This window comes from Eumetopias jubatus, unplaced genomic scaffold (genome assembly GCF_037043125.1).
Source record: "Eumetopias jubatus isolate StellerSeaLion01/CBP00866 unplaced genomic scaffold, mEumJub1_p1.0 scaffold_5, whole genome shotgun sequence".
NCBI classification, from domain to species: Eukaryota; Metazoa; Chordata; class Mammalia; order Carnivora; family Otariidae; genus Eumetopias; species Eumetopias jubatus.
Window position 1 is genome coordinate 128,758,687 of NW_028274811.1, and position 15,042 is coordinate 128,773,728.

The following is a 15,042-nucleotide window of genomic DNA, read 5'->3' on the forward strand; positions in this document are numbered from 1 at the left end:
TGTCCTTGCAGCACAGAAGTTTAATTTTGATGAAGTCCAATTATTTTTTTTAAGTAGGGTCCACACCCAGCGCAGAGCCCAATGTGGGGTCAAATTAACTGTGAGATCAAGACCTGAGCCGAAATCAAGAGTCGGATACTCAACTGACTGAGCCATTCCAGTAACCCTGATTTGTTTTTTATTCTTCGGTTGCTTTTTTTTTTTTTAATGTGAGAGAGAGAGAGAGAGAGAGAGAGCATGAAGAGGGGTTGGATCAGAGGGAGAAGCAGACTCCCTGCTGAGCAGGGAGCCCTATGCGGGACTCGATCCTGGGACTCCAGGATCATGACCTGAGCTGAAGGCAGTCGCTTAACCAACTGAGCCACCCAGGCGCCCTATTCTTTGGTTGCTTGTTCTCTGGGTATCATATATAAGAATCCATTGTGAAATCCAAGGTCATAGTGATTTACCCCTACGTCTTCTTACTACAGTTTTACAGTGTTAGTTCTTATAATTTAAATCTTTCATTCATTTGAGTTAATTTTTGTATATGGTGTGAGGTAAAGGTCCAACTTTATTATATTCCACGTGGATATCCATGTGAGTTTCTTTTTGAGCCCTCTCTTTTCATTCTGGCTGCTGGTAGTTAAGGCTATTTTAATTAGAGACATCCTATGGGATACAGAAGTGATGTACCTGGGCATTGTGACCCCACTGTTTAATTTTGACCTTGTCAATACATGTTAAAGAAGCTGATTCAGGAGGAGATACATTTAGACTATTTGGTCTCTGACTTTTTATATTATCATAAAAGATTGGCTTTGATAAATAAAGCCATCACTAGAGATGAAATGGGCAGTTTTATTAATAAAATAGGAACGAAAATTCTCCCTAGCTCTGTGGATCTAATTCAGCATTGTTCAGGGAGCTTGTGGCTCCTGGTTCACACTCCTGCCACCCGTGGTTTCCCATTGCCTTTATCCCATTATTTTTCCCTCTGTCCCTCCTGTGACAGTGGAAGACTTGGCCTTCTATTTATATGGAGTCCCTTCACCTGTGCCCTGGCTGCCATCACTTGTCATCTGTGCAGGAACATTTGCTCTCTATTAGCTTCTGTCTGTCTGGTCCTTTAGTCTCTGCTGACCCTGCCCATCAGTATTTTAATGCTCTAGCTTACTGCAAGACTTGCATGCCTTGTTCTCCCTCTGACCCTCTTCTCTCTCGTGCTCTCTGTCTCTCATTAAAAAAAAAAAAAAAAAAAAAAAGGGCGCCTGGATGGCTCAGTTGGTTGGGCGACTGCCTTCGGCTCGGGTCATGATCCTGGAGTCCTGGGATCGAGTCCCGCATCGGGCTCCCCGCTCAGCGGGGAGTCTGCTTCTCCCTCTGACCCTCTTCCCTCTCGTGCTCTCTGTCTCTCATTAAAAAAAAAAAAAAAAAAAAAAGACTTGCGTGCCTTGGTCCTATTTTCTCCTCAACGTGTGCTCCCTACCTCCATGCCCTGCCCTCCACCAGCCAGCCAAACTCCTTGAGACAGTCATCTTCACTTAGGTTTTCATTGTCCCATCTTACACTCACTTCTCAGTCCACTACAAACTTCTTTTTTTTTAAATTTTTATTGTTATGTTAATCACCATACATTACATCATTAGTTTTTGATGTAGTGTTCCATGATTCATTGTTTGCATATAACACCCAGTGCTCCATTCAGTACGTGCCCTCTTTAGTACCCATCACCGGGCTAACCCATCCCCCCACCCCCTCCCCTCTAGAACCCTCAGTTCGTTTTTCAGAATCCATCGTCTCTCATGGTTCATCTCCCCCTCTGATTCCCCCCCCTTCATTCTTCCCCTCCTGCTATTTTCTTTTTTTTTTTTTAACATATATTGTATTATTTGTTTCAGAGGTACAGGTCTGTGATTCAACAGTCTTGCACAATTCACAGCGCTCATCATAGCACATACCCTCCCCAATGTCTATCACCCAGCCACCCCATCCCTCCCACCCCCCACCACTCCAGCAACCCTCAGTTTGTTTCCTGAGATTAAGAATTCCTCATATCAGTGAGGTCATATGATACATGTCTTTCTCTGATTGACTTATTTCGCTCAGCATAACACCCTCCAGTTCCATCCACGTCGTTGCAAATGGCAAGATCTCATTCCTTTTGATGGCTGCATAATATTCCATAATATTCCTTTTGATGGCTGCATAATATTCCATTCCTATACACACACACACACACACACACACACACACACACAATGGAATATATATATATGTGTATATATATATACATATATATATATATACCACATCTTCTTTATCCATTCATCTGTCGATGGACATCTTGGCTCTTTCCACAGTTTGGCTATTGAGTCCCCTCCAAACTTCTGAGTCCATTATCCCAAGGCCCCAATGAGCTCCATGCTACCAAACACTTTTTGGTTCTCATCTTGTCTACCAGTGAGGACTAAGCATGACAAGCCAAGAAAAAGGAAAGAATGGACATTGGGAAGGCACCTGTCAATGACTTTACTTGACTGCCTCAGTGGTCAGTGCTATGGGCCATTTCCTCCCTTGTGAAATAGTCTCTTCTCTTGGGCTCCACATTATTATGCTTCCCTAGTTTTTTTTCTCTCTGGCTGCTCCTTCTTAGTCTCCTGACAGACATTCTTTCCTCTATCCTCCTTAGGTCTCTTAATCCTCTTCCTGGGTGATAATTATTCCTGTGGATTTAATTACCTTGTGGACACAAGTGACCCTCAAATCCTTATCCTCTGCCTATATGCAAAGATCTCCAAATCTTTTTTTTTTAAGATTTTATTTTTAAATAATCTCTATACCCAATGTGGGGCTCGAACCTACAATCCCAAGATCAAGAGTCGGATGCTCAACCAACTGAGCCAGCCAGATGCCCCTAAAGATCTCCAAATCTTTATCTCCTATTTTGATCCATTTGTCAAGATTTGAATGTTTACAAAGCACTGAAAACTGAACATGTCCAAAATTAAACTCATTTTACTCCCTCCCAACTTGCTTCTCCTTCAGAATTCTGTTTTCATAAAATGACTGCACCATTCACTCAGTTGTCCAAACTAGAAATCTGAGAGTCGTTCTCGATGTCTTGTTTCCCCTTATTCCCTGACCCTAATTAACCCCCAATGCCTGTTGAGTCTACCTACTACATGTCTACTGAGTCCTTCCACTTCTCTCCATCCCCACTGTTACCACCCCGGCCTTAACCAGCACAGGCAGACCCCCCTGGACTCTTCTGTCAGTGTCTCTGATCTCATTTTTCCACATGTTTCACTCCAATCTGACCCCACTCTGCAGTCAAAGTCTTTCTAAAATGACAATGGGTTCAGGTCACTTACATACAATTCTCTAAGGCCTTCTCATTGCCTTAGGATGAAGATGCAAATCCTTAACCCCCTACACAAGGCCCTCCATGACCTGGCCCATGCTGGCCTTCACGTGATAAAAGCAATGATTAGCAAAAGTTTGAGAAAGGACCCAAGGACGGAAGCTATGACCACATTGTTCAGCACTTAGTTTTCAGATACGGAAAGCTAGTCTTGAAACAGAGCAGGGACTGGACTCAGGTTCCCACAATACTGACCGTGAAATCCAGCATTCCTTGATAGCTGAAATCCTATGCTTCTTGAGTAGCATATCTCACAGGAATGCGGAAGCAGGATGCTGACCGAAGGAGAGACTCAACTATAAAGACTGGTGAAGACCAAACCAAACCAGTCTGTGCCAAGATGGACCCCAGCGCTGACCTTTCACTGACTTTTTACCTCATTATAATATACTGAAAATCATGCCCAGGGGTGAGAGTTAACATGCTAATGAGACAGAAGATGCATTAGGAAGCATGTTGTGTCCACTGCACGTGCCTTCCCAACTTCCTGTATCTCTCCTGCCCTTAAGTGCTTAGACATCACTCCTTTCCTACCTTAGTCTCTGTAAAAACTTTTCTGGGCCTTTGTTGAAAAAACCAGCCTGAAACTTCCAGTTTGGCTTTCAGTAAATTTCTATCACTTAGAGAGCCAAAGGACCCTAGTAGGTAACAATCTCATGGTGAGCAATTTAATCAGGCCTAAACTTTCACCTGGATACTTTACTGCAACTTTTATATTAACTTAATAACAGTTTTATTATAAATCTTTTATCTATTCTGAAGCCCTTCTAGGATTATATTGATATGTCTTTTCTCTTGCAGTAAGTATCCAGAGAGGAATTTGAAATATCTATTTACTAGATGTTACATATAAATATTTGAGTATTTTTTTAAGTTTTTATTTACGTGATCTCTATACCCAACATGGGGCTCAAACTCATGACCAAGATCAAGAGTCACATGCTGTACTGGATGAGCCAACTAGGCACCCCCCTATAGTCCTAAAATGCATTTTTAAAAAAGATTTATTTGAGAGAGCGGGGGGAAGGGGGGAGAGGGAGAGTCTTAAGCAGACTCCTTGCTTGGTGTGGAGCCCTACACAGGGCTTGATCCCACTACCCTGAGATCATGACCTGAGCCAAAACCAAGAGTTGGAAACTTGACTGAGTGAGCCACACAGGCGCCCCCTAGTCCTGAAATTCTTCTTCTTCTTCTTCTTTTTTAAGATTTTACTTATTTGACAGAGAGAGACACAGCAGGAGAGGGAACACAAGCAGGGGGAGTGGGAGAGGGAAAAGCAGGCTTCCCGCGGAGCAGGGAGCCCGATGTGGGGCTCGATCCCAGGACCCTGAGATCGTGACCTGAGCCGGAGGCAGATGCTTAGCGACTGAGCCATCCAGGCACCCTAGTCCTGAATTTTTTTTTTTTAAGATTTTATTTATTCACTTGAGAAAGAGAGAGACAGAAAGCATGAGCAGGGGAGAGATGCAGAGGCAGAGGGAGAAGCAGACTCCCTGCTGAGCTGGAAGCCAGATGTGTGGCTCGATCCCAGGACCCTGGGATCATGACCTGAGCTGACGGCAGATGCTTAACCATCTGAGCCACCCAGGCGCCCTGCTAGTCCTGAGACAGACTGGACATCACCTGTTTCCAGATCTAAATCTCCAGGTTGGGACTGAGATTGTCCCCACTTAGATAGGCACACCACCCTGGCCTAGTCACCTGCAGACAGAAAGAATCATGATTCACAAACATGGTGGCTTCTGTGGTAATTATGTGGATGGTGTGTGTGTGTGTGTGTGTGTGTGTGTGTGTGTGTGTGTGTGGTGGGAAATATTGAAAAGAATGATAATAAGTGGTTGTTTCCAGAAGGAAAGGAGCTCTGTATTTACAAAACAATAGTCTTCACAACAACATGAAATTTTGTTAAGATCAGAAAAAATTATGTTATTTTAAAGTCTCACAGTTTTCTGTAACTTCTTAGTAAATCAGCACTGACTTAGCCCTTTCTCTGTCAAAGAGCTAACCTCATTCTTTACTAGCTACCTCACAAATTCTTTCTATGAGTCATTAACCCATAAAAAGTAGAGATATCTGCTTTGATCCTGTCATTTTAGAGAGGATGAACTCAAGGCCGGAGTGGTGACAGGACTTGATAAGCTCCCTCAGGGGGTTAGCAGAATGCCGCCTTCAGCACCTTTCTGGTCCAGTGCGTTTCTTCTTCTCTGCCCAGATCAGCCATCCTCCATAAGCCCTCCCCACAGCTGAGCTTGTGCCCTGAGACTGTTCAGAACGAAGTCTGGGAAGGACAGCAAGCCTGACAGTCCTGTGGTAATGTTCCTCTATTCAGCTGCATGTCCTCGCCCCTAACACGGACTGGGAAACCTTGAGTCTTTTCCTGCATAATTAATCTAACTCCCTGACATCCCGTGGAGCATGGGTAGGACAAAGAGCTTTCAAGGACACACTGCCAAGGTGGTAGGCACCTTCTGAGGGAGGGGAGCTTCAGGCCTCTCAATGTTACAGATTGTTGATCTGGGAGTCTCAATACCAGAACACATCCAAACAGTAAGATTGCTGAAAAAAGGCTTCCCCGAGCCCACCTGCATTAGTATTCATCTTTTTTTAAAGCACACCATTGTATTAGTGGAAGAAAGCAGGGCGTGCTTAGAGTATGAACACTCGGGTCCGGGGTTGACTGATTGGTCATATCACATGGCCTAATCCATCTTATAAGGGCAGGATGGTAAGAACAGTAATGGGTAGGAAGAATAAAGTGGCCCAGAGTGACAGGCAACTGCTAAAATGGCTCCCAGCAGTCATGTCTTTATTAATCTTCTCTCCTTGAGTATGGGCTGGACCTAGGGACTTCTAACAAATAGGGTATGGCAAAAGTGACTAGGTTACAAAAGACTTGACTTTCATCTCTCTTCTCTCTCTCATGTTTGCAGCCCTTTGTTTGAGGGAAGCAAGGTGCCATTTTGTGAGCTGTCTAATGGAGAGGTCCACACGGCAAGAAATGGATGTCTCTGGCCAACAGCCATAAAGACCTAAGGTCAGCCAATAACCATGAGTGAGTCTGGAAACAGATCTGCCCCCAGTTGAACATTGATTGACTACAGTCTCACCAGAAACCCTGATTGCAGTCTTGCAAGAGACCCTGAGCCAGAGACCCCAGTGAAGCCATGCCCAGATTCCAGGCCCACAGGAACTGTGAGATGAGAACAATTGTTTTCTGTTCTAAGCTACTAAATTTGGGGGTAGTTTGTTACAGAGCAATAGTTGGCTGATATACTCAGTGGGAAGCTACCTCGTGTTGAGAACTCATCAGACATTTCATTTTTTTTTAAAGATTTTTATTTATTTATTGAGAGAGAGAGAGAATGGTAGAGAGAGAGCATGAGAGGGAAGAAGGTCAAAGGGAGAAGCAGACTCCCCGCTGAGCAGGGAGCCCGATGCGGGACTCGATCCTGGGACTCCAGGATCGTGACCTGAGCCGAAGGCAGTCGCTTAACCAACTGAGCCACCCAGGCACCCTCATCAGACATTTCATGAAATGCAGGCTACTCACTGGTGAGCTGGAGACATTTTAGATGCACAAGCTGAAAGAGAAATTTAAAGGGGAAAGATCTTGCAAGAGCTGATGCATCTTTTTAATAGAGCTGTTACTGTAAAACTGGTGATAGGAATTTAGCCTTAGTCCTATTAGCAGATCACCAAGGATTTCTTAATAAAAAATGTCATATATTTTTATTTTTGCATGATACTTTTGAAAACAGGGCTCTATTTTTTTAAAGATTTATTTATTTATTTTAGACAGAGTGTGAGCAAGGGAGAGTGAGTAGGGTGGGGAGGGGCAGAGGGAGAGAATCTTCAAGCAGTCTCCCCATGGAGCACAGAGCCTGATGCAGGGCTCCATCCTAGGACCCATGAGATCATGACCTGAGCCTAAACCAAGAGCTGGATGCTCAACCCACTGCTCCACCCAGGCGTCCCCGGGCTCTTCTTTAAGGAAATGAGTGTGATATCTACTTCATAGGGATTTTATGAGGATGGTACAAGTTAATAAAGATAAAGCAATTAAAATAGTGTGTAGCTTATAGTTAGTGATATATAAGCATTTGCATGTTAGGAGGAGGTCAGAAAGTGTGTTGAGTGAACCAGTTTGCAGTACATGCCCCAGAAACACTGCACCATGATGTTAAAATTAGTGTAGCAAGTGCTCCCCCTCCAAAGTCTGGCAGACTAGGACCCAACAGTTTACACAGGACATAAGCCATGCTTTGTCTGATTCAAACAAGAGAAAATATCATGGCTAGCATTTCAAACAGTTAATGGATATGTTTTTCTCCCTGTGCAATGCTCTTTATTCCTATACCATCATAAAGGCACACACACAGGCACACACACCCTCCCTAACCTCTTTTTTTATGATTGATTTATTTTTTTACAAAAGTTTATTCTTTTTTAAAAAAAAAAAGATTTATTTTAGAGAGGGAAAGAGAGAGCAAGTGAGCATTGGGGGAGGGGCAGAGGGAGAAAGGGAGAGAGAGAATCTCGAGCAAACTCCCCGCAGAGTGCAGGGCTCAATCTCATGGCCCTGAGATCATGACTTGAACTGAAACCAAAAGTCAGATGTTCAACTGACTGAGCCACCCAGCGCCCCTACAAAAGTTTATTCTTAAATGTACAACAGGATCTAAGACAACACTTCATTCTAGCTATAGGTGGCAATAGATACTGTGACGGGGAATCCAGGTGTTTAAACAGGAATAGAATTAAGGATCACCATGACCTCAGACACAAGGAACAGCTTACTTTTTGCCAGATTTCCTAATCCCACCTATAGCCAGGTTAGGTCATGATCTCAGGGTTGGGAGATTGAGCCCCATGTTGGGCTCCCCGTTGGGTGGAGCCTGCTTAAGATTCTCCCTCTCCCTCTGCCCCTCCCCTCTCTAAAAATAAATTTTAAAAGTTTAAGGACAGATTCAAGTAGATATAAGAATTTAAAATATTATGACTTTATTTTCAATCAGTAAACTGATTTTCAGTTAGAAATGATTGCTCAATGGGTGCCTGAGTGGCTCAGTCAAGCATCTGCTTTGGGCTCAGGTCATGATCGCAGGGCCCCGGGATCAAGCTCCACATCAGGCTCCCTGCTCAGTGGGAAGCCTGGTTCTCCCTCCCCCTCGTGCTCTCTCTCGCTATCTCTCTCTCTCTCAAATAAATAAATAAAATCTTAAAAAAAAAGAGAGAGAAAGAAATGATTGTTCAAGGGGCACCTGGGTGGCTCAGTTGGTTAAGCACCAGACTCTTGATTTCAGCTCGGGTCATGATCTCAGGGTTGTAAGATTGAGCCTTGCACTGGGCTCCATGCTCAGTGAGGTGTCTGCTGGAGATTCTCTATCTCTCTGCTGCTCCCCCATCTCGGGATCTCTCTCTCAAAAAAAATGTTTGATAAATACAGTTGGAGCAACAGTCTAACCTTTTGCAAAAAATTAAATAAAATGGAGATTCTTACCTTATACCTATAGTCAATACAGATTAAGGATTGAGTGTAAGAAGTAAAACCATCAAAAAGCAAGAAAAAAATGTAGGTGAATATTTTTTATATGTCACACCAAAGGCATAACCTTAAAGATTGTTCAGCTGTAGTAGATAATGCTTGTTTTCCAAAGTGGTTATTATAGTTTACACTTCTATGAGTAGTTGATAGAGTTCCAGTTGCTCCATATCCTTGCCAACAACTGATATTGTCAGTTTAAATTTTTTTATGCATTTTAGTAGTTGTAAGTATCTCACTGTGGTCTCTTTTTTTTTAAGATTTTATTTTATTTATTTGACAGAGAGAGAGATAGTGAGAGCAGGAACATGAGCCGGGGGAGTGGGAGAGGGAGAAGCAGGCTTTCCACCGAGCAGGGAGCTTGATGCGGGGCTCGATCCCAGGACCCTGGGAACGTGACTCAAGCCGAAGGTAGACGCTTTAACGACTGAGCCACCCAGGCGCCCCTCTCTTTTTTTTTTTTAAGAATTATTTATTTTAGGGGAGGAGGGGCAGGGGGAGGGAGAGAGAAAATCCTTAGGCAGATTCTATGCCAAGCATGGAGTCCAGTGCAGGGCTCGATCCCATGACCCTGAGATCATGACCTGAGCCAAAACCAAGAGTCGGATGCTCAACCAACTGCTCCACCCAGAGGGCCCTCTCACTGTGGTTTTAATTTGCATTTCCCTGATGACTAAAATGTTGGGTACATTTTCTTTACTTATAAATATGCATGCATTTTTTAAAAAGATTTTATTTATTTATTTGACAGAGAGAGACACAGCGAGAGAGGGAATAAAAGCAGTGGGAGTGGGAGAGGGAGAAGCAGGCTTCCCACTGAGCAGGGAGCCCGATGCTGGGCTCGATCCCAGGACCTGGAATCATGACCTGAGCCGAAGGCAGATGCTTAATGACTGAGCCACCCAGGCACCCCAATATGCATGCATTTTTAATCCAGCAATCTTAATTCTAGGGCTTTATCCTGAAGAAATACACACACACACACACACACACACACTTTGGAATTATCCAATAATTGTATTCTGATGAAACATTTTTGGTATATTTATACTATAAAATCTGGTTATCTAGTGATAAATACTATTAATATCTTGATGGTGGTTTATCTTTGGAGTAGAATGGTGGGTGATTTTTTTAACCTCTAAACAAAACTTTAATACATTTCTAATTGTGTCCTGATAGATTTTTTTAAATATGTTCTTAACTTTTAGACATTTTTTAAATTTTCCACAGCATATATTGTTTTTATATTTGGAAAATACAGCAAAAAGTATTTCTATATTATTTTGTAACAACAGATATATTATTTTGTAAAAACAGATACAAATAAAAAATATAATCCCAAATAACCTAACAGAATACCCACAATTCAGTCATGAGCAATGTCATTGGAGGTTGTTTTTCGTTTAAAATGCAAAAGATATACCTAGTGCCCAAATCTTTCTAAATATGATATCATCTTTTTTTTTTTCAAGTAAAATCTATGCCCAACATGGGGCTTGAACTCACAACCTGAGATCAAGAGTTGCATGTTGTGTTGACTGAGCCAGTCAGGTGCCCCCAGTTTCCTCTTTAAAAAGAATAAGGGCTCCTTGGAGAAATGCCTGAGAAGCACAAGATGAGCCAGGAAGATGGGAACATTTTGCTGTAACAGAAAGTATGGCAATGAAAAACCAACGAAAAAGAGATGGGAACATGTTAAAAGGATATAGAACTAGTTTCAAGGACAGCCCAGTGGCTACATCTGGGACAATTTTTGAGCTAAAGATAAACCAGGACAGTAAAGGATTATAACTCATTGAATAAAATAGGAATCCATCAATTCATGCTGATGATAGATAACCAATAAATGGGGCTGAGCAAGGGACGGTCCTCCCTTACAGTGAAATATAGATCGGTAAGTGTGGAGGGAGCGGTACTGTTGAAAGATCACCATTTTGCAACCATCATAGTAAAGAATGGTTTGGGCAAGAAATAGCAATGATTGCTATATCTAGGGGGAAATATTTAATGAGGAAGAGGATATTTACTCAATTCTAAACTGTGTCTCTATAAATTGCTCATTAGTTGCAAGGGAAAAATAGTAACTATACAGTGGAGAAACTGGACGACATCTGGATCCATTGACCAACATTAGCCAACAGGCCTCTGAAACCAATAATACATTATATGTTGATTAATTGAATTTAAATTTAAAAATGGAAAAAAATAAAAAAAATTAACCAACAGGGTGCAGACTGACATGGTGTGCTTCCAGATCTGATACTCAGAGAAGAACAAAACATCACTTTTGTGCCCTTCTGGCAGGGGACCCAGGACCTGAATCAAGTCAAGAGGAGACACCAGGCAAGTCCGACTGAAGAACATTCTACAAAACAACTGGCTTATTTAAACACATCAATGTCATGAAAGACACAAATACTAAAGAACCTTTCCAGATTAAAGAACATTAAAGAAACACGACACTTTAAATGCGTATGTGATCTTTGGTTAAAGCTGGTATTAGAGGGGGAAAATGCTATAAAGAATTTATTGGTATAGTTGACAAAATTGGAATATGGATTGCAGAGTAGAAAAAAGTATGTATCCAGGTTAGATTTCTTGATTTGAAACTGTGTTGCAGTTATGTAGGAAAATATACCTGTTCTTAAGAACTATACAATGAAGTTTAGGAGTATAACAAAGGCATGAGCTATATAAACTCAAATGGTTCAGAGAAAATAAATAATTACAGAGGGAGAAAAAGAAAATAAATGTGATGAAATCAGAAACAAATGATTATTCTGGATAAAGGCACAATGGGAATTCTCTGTAATTTTGGCAACTTTTTAAAAAAAAGATTTTATTTATTTATTTACCAGAGAGAGAGAGAGACAGAGCACAAGCAGGGGAGCAAGGAGCCCGATGCGGGACTTGATCTCAGAACCCTGAGATCATGACCTGAGCGAAGGCAGACGCTTAACTGACTGAGCCACCCAGGCATCCCGCAATTTTTCCTTACATTTGAAATTATTTAAAAAAAAGTTTAATAATAATAATGCACATAATCGTAGTCATGGGCTTGGTTTTGAATTATTTTATCCCAAACACACACAAACACACACACACACACACACACACACACACACACCTAACTGAGATACATGGAAGTTATTTATCTGGGGTAGGGGAGTAACAAGAGGGCTAATTTGGGAGTGTATGGGCATGTCCCTCCATTCCTTTTTTTTTTTTTTTTAAGATTTTATTTATTTATTTGAGAGAGAGAGTGAGAGAGAGAGAGAGAGAGCACACATGAGAGGGGGTAGGGTCAGAGGGAGAAGCAGACCCCCTACTGAGCAGGGAGCCCAATGCGGGACTCAATCCAGGGACTCCAGGATCGTGACCTGAGCCGAAGGCAGTCGCTTAAGCAACTGAGCCACCCAGGCGCCCATGTCCCTCCATTCTTAATGGAAGACAGGCAGGGGAGTAGACCATGGTAACGGGTCTCAGAAATGGAAGATGGTGGCTGAGGCTAGAGAGCTGAATATTGAGATTCCTGGGAGGTCAGTTTGCTGTCAGACGTGGCCCATGGACATAGACATGAAGGTGGTCATAGTAAAATGGAACCTCCAGATTATAAACAATGGAAGGTAGAAGGGACACCATTAGAAACTGCCCGGGAGAAGCTAGCTGCCTGAGGGCTATGGGTTTCACAGGGCCTCAGCGAGGGTTGGAGGTACACGGGTGGCTTTGCAAACAACATTTCCTTTGTTGGTGCATTATTTAAAGAAATCAGTGGGCGATTTGCTGCATTTGCGGTAGCTATAGGGGCTGTATATTACCTGAAAGAAAGATAAGGAGCATCACTGAAGATAATACCTAGAAGTATCTTAGAGGCTTCGTAACTCTCTTATAAAAATAAGATTTGTTCGCCGTAAAACAACAACAAAAACCCAGCAAAATGGAAGATGGCGTAATCTTCTTGTTTATAGCACATCACCTTGTCAGTCTCATTTCCCTTCCTTCTGTTGAAACACAAAGCACCGTGGCCAGTCCCCACGATGGTACTTGGGCTCCTTTGTTTAAGCCACTAAATCTCATCAGCGAGTGCACCAATATCATCAATCTCTTTTTTCTCAATCTTAATTCCAAACCAAACTCCCCTTGGAAGATTCAAATTTTAGTTCGTATTCCAATAACCCCTATGGGCTTATTTTTCTATGGTGAACAAGCTAACAAAACACCTATATTTTTGAAGGTAGACCATTTGAAAGCTGCCTGTCAATAAACAAGCCAACAGACCACCATTGAAGAGGAAACTTTCTCCTACGAACAAGGCCGGAATGCCTATGGTAACAGGAACAGGACTGTCACAGCCCTCAGGAGTTACGGTTATAGATGGAAACGCATTTTAGAATGGTAGGAGATCCTTGTTTTTTTGTTTTGTTTTTCTTTCTGTTTTTTGTTTTTCTCCCCTGCAGAAAGCTTTTTTTTTTTCTTTCAAAGTTTTATTTAAATTCAAGTTAGTTCACATCCCCTGCAGAAAGCTTTATTGCTTCCATTTGGCCCACAGCGTGGGGGAAGCTCCGTGAGGGCTGAAAAACTACCTAGTGGCAGGGTGCCTGGGTGGCTCAGTGGTTTAAGCATCTGCCTTTGGTTCAGATCATGATCTCAGGGTCCTGGGATCGAGCCCCAGGCTGAGCAGGGAGCCTGCTTCTCCCTCTGCCCCTCCCCCTGTGCTCACTCTCTCTCTCTCTCTCCCCAACAAATACCTAACTAACTAAATAAATAAATAAAGCTACCTAATGGCTGCAGGGAGAGTCTCTGGCAGAAGCCTGACACCAGGGTGTTGCTACAGGGGCCACTCAAGAGCTGCCGGCTCCTCGTTGTACTTGGGGATGAGCCTTTCCAAGACACACTCTCCCCACCCAGCTTGGGGGCCGGCCAGCCCGTGGAAGTGAGTCAGGTTGTTACCATGTTCTTGAGAATTGTCACCTCCTCATCTAAGAAGCGGTTCTCCAGGAGTCATAGAAATGAAGGTCTACTCGGGCAGAATGCAGGGCCCACCCCAGGTTCTCCTCTAGAACAGAAGTGGCTTCCGTGGTGTCCCGGGTTTTACCCCACTCATCTTGGGATGGCTTCTGCAAGTCCTGGAAGAGGACATAGCTGCTGCACTGGTTTTGCATCTTCAGGACATACCCAGCACCCTCATGCTTCTCGGCCAACCCGTGAGAGAAGAGGTGTGCTCCCTCCAGGGCCACATCCTTGAGGTGGAAATGGAAGCCCAAAGAGAGGTGGGTGTAGGAGGTTCCCAGATACATGTTGACCAGGGGGGTTGACGGCAGACCACACCTAGGTGGAATCATTCTTGTAAATCTGGAAGCTCATGGTTGACCGGCAGTAAGGAGCTAAGCTCAACCTACAGGGTTGGCTGGTCGGAAGGCAGAAGATGGCCAAGAAGATAGTTCTGAAAGTTGCAGCTGGAAGAGAGGTTGGAGGGTGGCTGGAGGCTGGAGGAAAGGGGTACCCCTGGGTCTGTTCTGTCCAAACACTGCTGAAGCAGGAGACGGGTTCACGGGCCCACCGCACACACTGCCAGGACGTAATCTTTGACACAGGTGTAAGAAATGCTGTGGCTTTACTAACAGGATGGGTGGGAATACAATTCAACCACGTAAGGCCCATCCAAAACGGACTTTTTATATTTATTTATTTATTGCCATAATTTTAAAACTTTATGTTATGGGAACTTTCAAATATACACCGAAGTAGAGGGAACACTACAATGTATGGATTTATTATATTTAGCTTTGCCTTTGAAACCTTCCACTGGTCTGGCCTTTGTAAAAAGCAAACCTAACCTATTCATTTTCCTTCCCATCCCCCAACCCTTCTTGGGACAAATAAGTAAAACTAAAACTGGTAGGACAGACCACAAGGTTGACTCTAGCTATGATGTGGACTTGGCTAAATGATGTTTGGAGAAGACATTAAGGTTTTAAGGTCATGAGGCACCAGTTAGTACAGTTAGTACGTGAGGCAAATGCATCTGCCCAAGAAGAGGCTAACGGAATAAAGAACTTAATGATGCTTCGAAGCATGTATGTCATTCACGCTC

At 43.0% G+C, this 15,042-nt stretch overlaps 2 pseudogenes; one reads left to right on the plus strand and one right to left on the minus strand.

The window, feature by feature from the left end:
- The first annotated feature begins 10,604 nt into the window (after positions 1 to 10,604).
- Positions 10,605 to 12,794, plus strand: LOC114204747 (NADH dehydrogenase [ubiquinone] 1 beta subcomplex subunit 3 pseudogene; annotated as a pseudogene).
- A 982-nt stretch (positions 12,795 to 13,776) lies between these two features.
- On the minus strand, positions 13,777 to 14,312 carry LOC114204746 (ferritin light chain pseudogene; annotated as a pseudogene).
- Between the last annotated feature and the right edge of the window lie 730 nt (positions 14,313 to 15,042).